Here is a 9,422-nt window from a genome sequence, read left to right as displayed (position 1 = left end):
AGAGAGAAAAACGAAAAATCCAATACTATTTCACTAGTGATCAATACAACCATTATTTACTAGAGTTGCGACCCTTAAGGGTTTCGCGGGATGGAATGAGTGGGAACTAAAAAATGTGGGTTCGAAAATTTGGGGTCTAAACAAATGTGGGTACGAACATTTTGGTACGAAAAAAAATGTGGGTACGAAATTGTGGGTACAATGGGTCAATGTTAAGGTTTTAGCATGGCGGACGCCGGACGGCGACACGACACGACACGATGAGCTGGCTATGACAATACCTCAGGTATTCTCCTAAAACAGCCGAGCGCATATGCATAAGTCAGTGAGTAATACTCAACAAGACTCATAATTGTCAAGCAAATTTGTCCCCTACCGGCTCCACCATTGTCAGAATTTATTTTATGTTTTATTTATTGCCATAGAAACCAGAATTTTTGACGTAGGAACAAAATGAAATCACGTGCATAATGTCCTTATTGCCATCTATCCATGTTTCAAGTTTCATGAAAAAATATTAAGAACTTTTAAAGTTATCGCAGGATTCAGAAAGTGTGACAGACTGACTGACTGACTAACTGACGGACACACAGAGTGCAAACCATAAGTCCCCTCCGGTGAAACCGGTAGTGGGACTAATAAAAGCTAGGCACGGCGTATAAAATCAGAACCACTGGGCCGAATCTGCTGAAACGTGGCCACATTATAGAATATAGTCCAAACAAGCTACAGAATGAGCGTTTTTGGACCTGAAGCGTAAAACATTAACCAATGATGGACAGCACAAAATGGGTCTTTTGTACAAAACATGTAAACTTTAAGTGGCATTTAATGACCTTTAGACATCAGAAAGTTGCAAATTTTAATATTCTGCACACTTCGACTTGTTTTTTTTTACAAATTTAGAGCATTTATGCTTGGGATGTATATAAACCGTGTTATTCAGTGTCAAATTTGGCCAAAAATCACAATAACATCCCAAAAATGGCTAAGCAGCAATGCCCCTTTAACATTATTCCTTATATTTAATTGTATTGTTTAAAAATGTGCTCAGCTCCATGAGATACATATGCATTCCAAATATCAAGTTGCTATCTTCAATATCGCAAAAGTATTCATAAAATAAGCGATTTGGGCCACATATATTTGACCTCTGACCTTGAAGAATGACTTGACCTTTCACCACTCAAAATGTGCAGCTCCATGAGATAAAAATGCATGCCAAATATGAAGTTGCTATCTTCAATATCGCAAAAGTACATGTATTCATAAAATAAGCGATTTGGGCCACATATATTTGACCTCTGACCTTGAAGGATGACCTTGACCTTTCACCACTCAAAATGTGCAGCTCCATGAGATACACATGCATGCCAAATATCAAGTTGCTATATTCAATATTGCAAAAGTATTTATAAAATGAGCGATTTTGGCCACATATATTTGACCTCTGACCTTGAGGATGACCTTGACCTTTCACCACTCAAAATGTGCAGCTTCATGAGATACACATGCATGCCAAATATGAAGTTGCTATCTTCAATATAGCAAAAGTTATTGCAAAATGTTTAAGTTGGCGCAAACAGACAGACAGACAGACAGACAGACCAACCAACAGACAGGGCAAAAAACAATATGTCCCCCACTACTATAGTGGGGGACATAAAAAGATAACTGTGTATATTTAATCATAATGGCTCTGTATCACACATGATAGGCCACTGCTGGGGCTTGAACCCAGAACTCATCTTACATTGTAAGATGCGTTTTTCAATTAAACTACAATGACTGTATCTTGTGAAGTGGAGCCAACATACACCCACATACCGGTAAGTGAAAAAATTATTCTGTCCATATATGTGTACTGGGCGTTTCTGACACATGTCGCATAACTGTTTACAACAACAAGATGTATACATAGATATATATACATAAATGGGGAAAAATAAACTGTCTATTTTTTTTCTTCATATATACACATTTGCTAGCAATGATTTATAATTATATCATGTTGAAATCATTATAGACAGAATATTACTGAAACTGCAATAAACTATAAGATGGATAGATATAATGTTTCATTCCATATAGTACAATGAACAAATGTTCTTCCGATGCCATTTTCACTAAGGTATAGGAATGAATCCTGATATACAACTAAAATGTATGTTGGTTAGCATGAAATATTCAACAAATCCTCATATTCAAGCTTGGTCATCACTTAGTGAAATAATTTGTGGACATATCATAATAGAAAAATGCATTTCATGCCTCTAGATTGCTTTATACAGGGTTCCCAGCTTTTTGTATGAACAAAATTCCCTGACTTTTCCCTGATGGAAAATAAAACGTCAGAGCATAATTTCGACCTATTTCTTGTTTTAGACACCCTGATAAATAGCAGTTTGCAGACATAACTTATTTTTAAAGCTACATGTATACTACAAAGTTCACCATATGCCATGCAGAGGAAATAATTTGCTGTATTAATGGTATGGACTTTTCGAGACAAGTTGGGAAAGTCTGCCCAAGCAAAATTCCCTATTTTTCCCTGATTTCAGAACTTTTCACCCAAATTCCCTGACTTTTCCCTGACTGGAAAAAGTGAAAGTCTTTTTCCAGGTTTTCCCTGATTTCCAGGTTGGCTGGGAACCATGAATGATAAAATGTTCTTTAGATGCCATGTGTATTAATATATAGGTCTATTTTTCTGAGATATTAATGAAAATGCCTGGGGTATGTGGCGAATATTAAAAAAATCTGCAACTTGATATCTTGGTGCTAACACGGTTTAAAATTGTATGAGCCCAAATTTTAATAGATGAATGCGTACTTATGCTTCTCTGCTTATACTATGACGACATGTTCATACGATGCCATTTTTATTAATATATATGCCAAATTTAATGAAATAGAATTGAAAATGTGTGTTGCCAGTTACCAAGTAAGAAAAAAATCAGCATTTTTATGTAGGGTCTTCACATGGTAAAATTATTTGTGCCCAAAATAATAATAGATGAATGCATATTAGGCTTCAATGTTGCTTTATACCATGACTACTGGTTTATAACGATGCCATTTTTAAAAATATCTATGCCAAATTAATGAAATAGACTTGAAAATGTGTGTCGCCAGGTACCAAGTAAGAAAAAAATCAGCATTTTTATGTAGGGTCTTCACACGGTTAAAATTATTTGTTCCCAAATAATAATAGATGAATGCATATTAGGCTTCAATGTTGCTTATACTATGACGCCATGTTCATACAATGCCATTTTTATTAATATATATGCCAAATTTAATGAAATAGAATTGAAAATGTGTGTCGCCAGGTACCAAGTAAGAAAAAAAATCAGCATTTTTATGTAGGGTCTTCACATGGTAAAATTATTTGTGCCCTAAATAATAATAGATGAATGCATATTAGGCTTCAATTGTTGCTTATACCATGACTACTGGTTCATACAATGCCATTTTTAAAAATATCTATGCCAAATTTAATGAAATAGACTTGAAAATGTGTGTCGCCAGGTACCAAGTAAGAGAAAAATCAGCATTTTTATGTAGGGTCTTCACATGGTAAAATAATTTGTGCCCAAATAATAATAGATGAATGCCATATTAGGCTTCAATGTTGCTTATACTATGACTACTGGTTCATACGATGCCAATTTTATAAATATCTATGCCAAATTTAATGAAATAGACTTGAAAATGTGTGTCGCCAGGTACCAAGTAAGAAAAAAAACAGCATTTTTTTGTAGGGTCTTCACACAGTAAATTATTTGTGCACAAATAATAATAGATGAATGCATTTTAGGCTTCAATATTGCTTATACTATGACTAATGGTTCATACGATATCATTTTTATAAATATCTATGCCAAATTTAATAAAATAGACTTGAAAATGTGTGTCGCCAGGTACCAAGTAAGAACAAAATTAGCATTTTTATGTAGGGTCTTCACACGGTAAAATTATTTGTGCCCAAATAATAATAGATGAATGCATATTAGGCTTTAATGTTGCTTTTACTATAACGACATGTTCATACGATGCCATTTTTATTAATATATATGCCAAATTTAATGAAATAGAATTGAAAATGTGTGTTGCCAGTTACCAAGTAAGAAAAAAAATCGGCATTTTTATGTAGGGTCTTCACATGGTAAAATTATTTGTGCCCAAAATAATAATAGATGAATGCATATTAGGCTTCAATGTTGCTTATACCATGACTACTGGTTCATACGATGCCATTTTTAAAAATATCTATGCCAAATTTAATGAAATAGACTTGAAAATGTGTGTCGCCAGGTACCAAGTAAGAGAAAAATCAGCATTTTTATGTAGGGTCTTCACACGGTAAAATTATTTGTGCCCAAATAATAATAGATGAATGCATATTAGGCTTCAATGTTGCTTATACTATGACTACTGGTTCATACGATGCCAATTTTATAAATATCTATGCCAAATTTAATGAAATAGACTTGAAAATGTGTGTCGCCAGGTACCAAGTAAGAAAAAAAACAGCATTTTTATGTAGGGTCTTCACACGGTAAAATTATTTGTGCCCAAATAATAATAGATGAATGCATATTAGGCTTCAATGTTGCTTATACTATGACTACTGGTTCATACGATGCCAATTTAATAAATATCTATGCCAAATTTAATGAAATAGACTTGAAAATGTGTGTCGCCAGGTACCAAGTAAGAAAAAAACCATCATTTTTATGTAGGGTCTTCACACAGTAAAATTATTTGTGCCCAAATAATAATAGATGAATGCATATTAGGCTTCAATATTGCTATACTATGACTAATGGTTCATACGATACCATTTTTATAAATATCTATGCCAAATTTAATAAAATAGACTTGAAAATGTGTGTCGCCAGGTACCAAGTAAGAACAAAATTAGCATTTTTATGTAGGGTCTTCACACGGTAAAATTATTTGTTCCCAAATAATAATAGATGAATGCATATTAGGCTTTTATGTTGCTTTTACTATGACGACATGTTCATACGATGCCATTTTTATTAATATATATGCCAAATTTAATGAAATAGAATTGAAAATGTGTGTTGCCAGTTACCAAGTAAGAAAAAAATCAGCATTTTTATGTAGGGTCTTCACATGGTAAAATTATTTGTGCCCAAAATAATAATAGATGAATGCATATTAGGCTTCAATTTTGCTTATACCATGACTACTGGTTCATACGATGCTATTTTTAAAAATATCTATGCCAAATTTAATGAAATAGACTTGAAAATGTGTGTCGCCAGGTACCAAGTAAGAGAAAAATCAGCATTTTTATGTAGGGTCTTCACACGGTAAAATTATTTGTGCCCAAATTATAATAGATGAATGCATATTAGGCTTCAATGTTGCTTATACTATGACTACTGGTTCATACGATGCCAATTTTATAAATATCTATGCCAAATTTAATGAAATAGACTTGAAAATGTGTGTCGCCAGGTACCAAGTAAGAAAAAAACAGCATTTTTATGTAGGGTCTTCACACAGTAAAATTATTTGTGCCCAAATAATAATAGATTAATGCATATTAGGCTTCAATATTGCTTATACTACGACTAATGGTTCATACGATACCATTTCTATAAATATCTATGCCAAATTTAATAAAATAGACTTGAAAATGTGTGTCGCCAGGTACCAAGTAAGAACAAAATTAGCATTTTTATGTAGGGTCTTCACACGTTAAAATTATTTGTTCCCAAATAATAATAGATGAATGCATATTAGGCTTCAATGGTCCTTTTTTCTATGACAACATGTTCATACGATGCCATTTTTATTAATATATATGCCAAATTTAATGAAATAGAATTGAAAATGTGTGTCGCCAGTTACCAAGTAAGAAAAAAAATCATCATTTTTATGTAATAATAGATGAATGCATATTAGGCTTCAATGTTGCTTATACTATGACTACTGGCGCGACTTAATAGTTATGGACCAACCCCATTAGGAGAGTCAACCAGAAAATCCCGAAAAGTTGACAGTTAACAAAGACCGGTCCCAAAACAGGTTTTAAATGCAGTTATTGGCCCAAATCAATCACGTCTTGATTGGAAAGATTGACATTTTTCACATTTAACCGATACATTCTTTCACAAAATACTATCTTAAACATTTAAAATTTATCTATTCTGCTCTTTCATATCGAGAAAAACAGCGATGTGTCAGACTTTCTTGAAATGCAAATCTCCCGAGATTTCACGGTATTTCTACTTTAGTAACATACCATATGTCAGTCAATAGCCATACATCGCTAATGTTATACTTGTTATGTACAAACTGACTTAAAATAAAATTTGTATTTGTATACCATGTGCTCAAGTGTTTTCAAATTCAGAATGACATTTCCCGGTATTTTAGAATATTCTGGCTTGTTTTGTTAACAATTGTAGTGTAAATACAAACTCAAAGTAAATATTTAAAACTACCCGATCAAAGATCTATTAATATACTATTAATAGATCTTTGACCCGATTCACACTGAAATCAGTTTTATAATCCACCAGACGTTTGTTGTTAATCACAAATAATAGATTTCAGAAAACAAAGGTAATGTTTTATTGTTTACAATATCAGCAAAAGATGTCAAGGATGATCCGACAGTATCCAAATGAAACTAGTCTTGGACAAAGCGACAATGGCTTCAAAATTGTGAATTTCAGACTGATGAGAGTTATTTTCATCTATTGTTAGATGCATTTGAAACATTTAAACCTTAAAATATTCCTCGATGCAGTAATTTATATTCATTCACACCAATATATGTAGAAATGTATCCAAGAAAATGAGTATTCTTTGATTTATTGCGTGACATAAATATGTTACGACTCTGGTTGACTTTAGATACAGAGTTGGCCTCAGAGAACAGGTATGTCAATACCATATAAATTGTACGCTGAAGTTTCTTTAGCTAATAATTTTCTAATGTTGACAGACCATTGACATTGCTGAGGTTTGTTGATTTAAAGACTTATTATCATCACGGGCAGAAAAACATTATAGACATAAAACAGCGCGTCATTAAGTAGACAACAGCTGCACAATTGTATGGTAAAAGGTAAATATGTATCTTAATAATTATGTTGACAACTAGCTTACGCAGCAACGTCCGAAAATATGAAATATCCGACATGTATTTCAATATTTAAAATTCAAGATATAATGACGACTGAACTGTTTTACTTTAAGGAAAAAGCGGTAAAATTATGTTGAAAATGAAACACAACAAACTAAATACTTATCTGTTACGTCTAAACGACTAATTATCCCGATATAACACTGTCATTGAATCGCACATTTCAATTATAATTATTCCCCTTGAAAGTTAATGCATATTGATATAACGAATTCATCAAACGTTATCAAACATTAGTAATTTAAATTGCATCGGATTCGCACAATATTATGTGGATGTAAATCCGGTCCGGTTGTTGTTTATGTGTCAAGCTCATTTTGTCAGTGAGATATAATAAATTTCTTGCGTAGTAAAATCTACTGTAAAGTACACAATGATACTTACATAATTCTGTCGTATCCGTCTGAATAAACATCCGCTGCACAAAAATAGACATTTGTATTAATGATAATTAAACACAATCATATTTTCTGTGCTTATTGAACTAATAACACTGAGTTTCTTTGTCGCGTTACAAGATGGCGGATGTCTAACGCTGTTTGTGAAGTGACGTCACAATGTTTATCTGTGCGCGTGCCCTTTCCCATAAAAGTATTTAAACACAAAATACTCGAAAACTTGATTTTTGCCAGGTATAACGCCTACGCCAACAGGTAGATCGCATTCTTGTCCATATACATGTCAAATTTCAGCAAAATTAACCGACCAGTTTTCAAGGCGCCCAAATCGCGACTATATGCACCAACTTAATGAAACTTAGCCCCCTTTATCATTCGTTCGAATGAACGTCATCAATGATGACGTCCAATACATCACTCATTCCATACCAGAGTTGCGACACCTTAAGGGTTTCGCGGGATGGAATGAGTGGGGAGATCAAATCAATTGAAAACCGATTATTTCGACCAAAAAATTGGGTACGAAAAACATTTGGGTACGAAAAAAATAAATGGGTAAGAATATACAAATGTGGGTACGAAAACGTTTGGATACGAAAAAAAATTGGGTACGAAAAAAATGGGAACCAAAAATAATTGGGTATGAAAAAATTTGGGTACGAAAAATTTGGGTAGTAAAAAAATGGGAACGAAAAAAATTTGGGTACGAAAAAAATTGGGTACGAAAAGTTTTGGGTAAAAAAAAAAGAGTGGGTACGAAAAAGAGTGGGTACGAAAAAGTTTGGGTACAAAAAAAAGGGTATGAAAAAAAATTTGGGTACGAAAACATGTGGGTACGAAAAAAAATTGGGTACGAAAAAAATTTGGGTACGAAATAAATGGGTACGAAAAAAAAAATTGGGTACGAAAAAATTTGGGTACGAAAAAAATGGGTACGAAAAAAAAATTTGGTAGGAAAAAAATGGGTACAAAAAAAATTTGGGTACGAAAAACATTTGATTACGAAAAATATTTGGGTACGAAAAAAATGGGTACGAAAAAATATGTGGGTACAATGGGTTCCATGTTAAGGTTTAAGCATGGCGGACGCCGGATGGCGAAAAGACACTTCATGACACAATGAGCTTGCTATGACAAAACCTCAGGTTTTGTTCGAAAACAGCCAAGCTCATATGCATAAATCAGTGAGTAATAGTACTTATACTCAATAAAAGCTAGGCACAGCGTATAAAATCAGAACCACTGGGCTGAATCTGCTGAAACTTGGTCGCATTATACATTATGGTCCAAACATGCTACAGAATGAGCGCTTCTGGACCTGACAGCGTAAAAACATTAACCGATAATGGACAGCACAAAATGGGTTATTTTGTACAAAAAAAAAGTAAACTTCAAGTGGCATTTGATGACTTTTAGACATCAGAAAGTTGCAAATGTTTAATATTCTGCACACTTCGACTTGTTTTTTGTTTTTTTTACAAATTTAGAAGCATTTATCCTTGGGGTGTATATAAACCCTGTTATTCAATGTCAAAATAACTAAGCAGCAATTCCCCTTTAACATTATTCCTTATATTTAATTGTATTGTTTAAAAAGATAACTGTGTATATTTAATCATAATGGCTCCGTATTTCACACTTGATAGGCCACTGCTGGGGCTTGAACCCAGAACTCATCTCACATTGTAAGATGCATTTTTCAATTAAACTACAATGACTGTATCGTGTGAAGTGGAGCCAACATACACCCACATAAGTGAAAAAATCATTACGTCGATATATTTGTCCTGGGCGTTTCCCAACATGTCGCATAACTGTTTACAACAAAAGAT

This window comes from Dreissena polymorpha, chromosome 3, assembly GCF_020536995.1.
Source record: "Dreissena polymorpha isolate Duluth1 chromosome 3, UMN_Dpol_1.0, whole genome shotgun sequence".
Lineage (NCBI taxonomy): Eukaryota > Metazoa > Mollusca > Bivalvia > Myida > Dreissenidae > Dreissena > Dreissena polymorpha.
Note: the sequence above shows the minus strand (reverse complement) of the source record.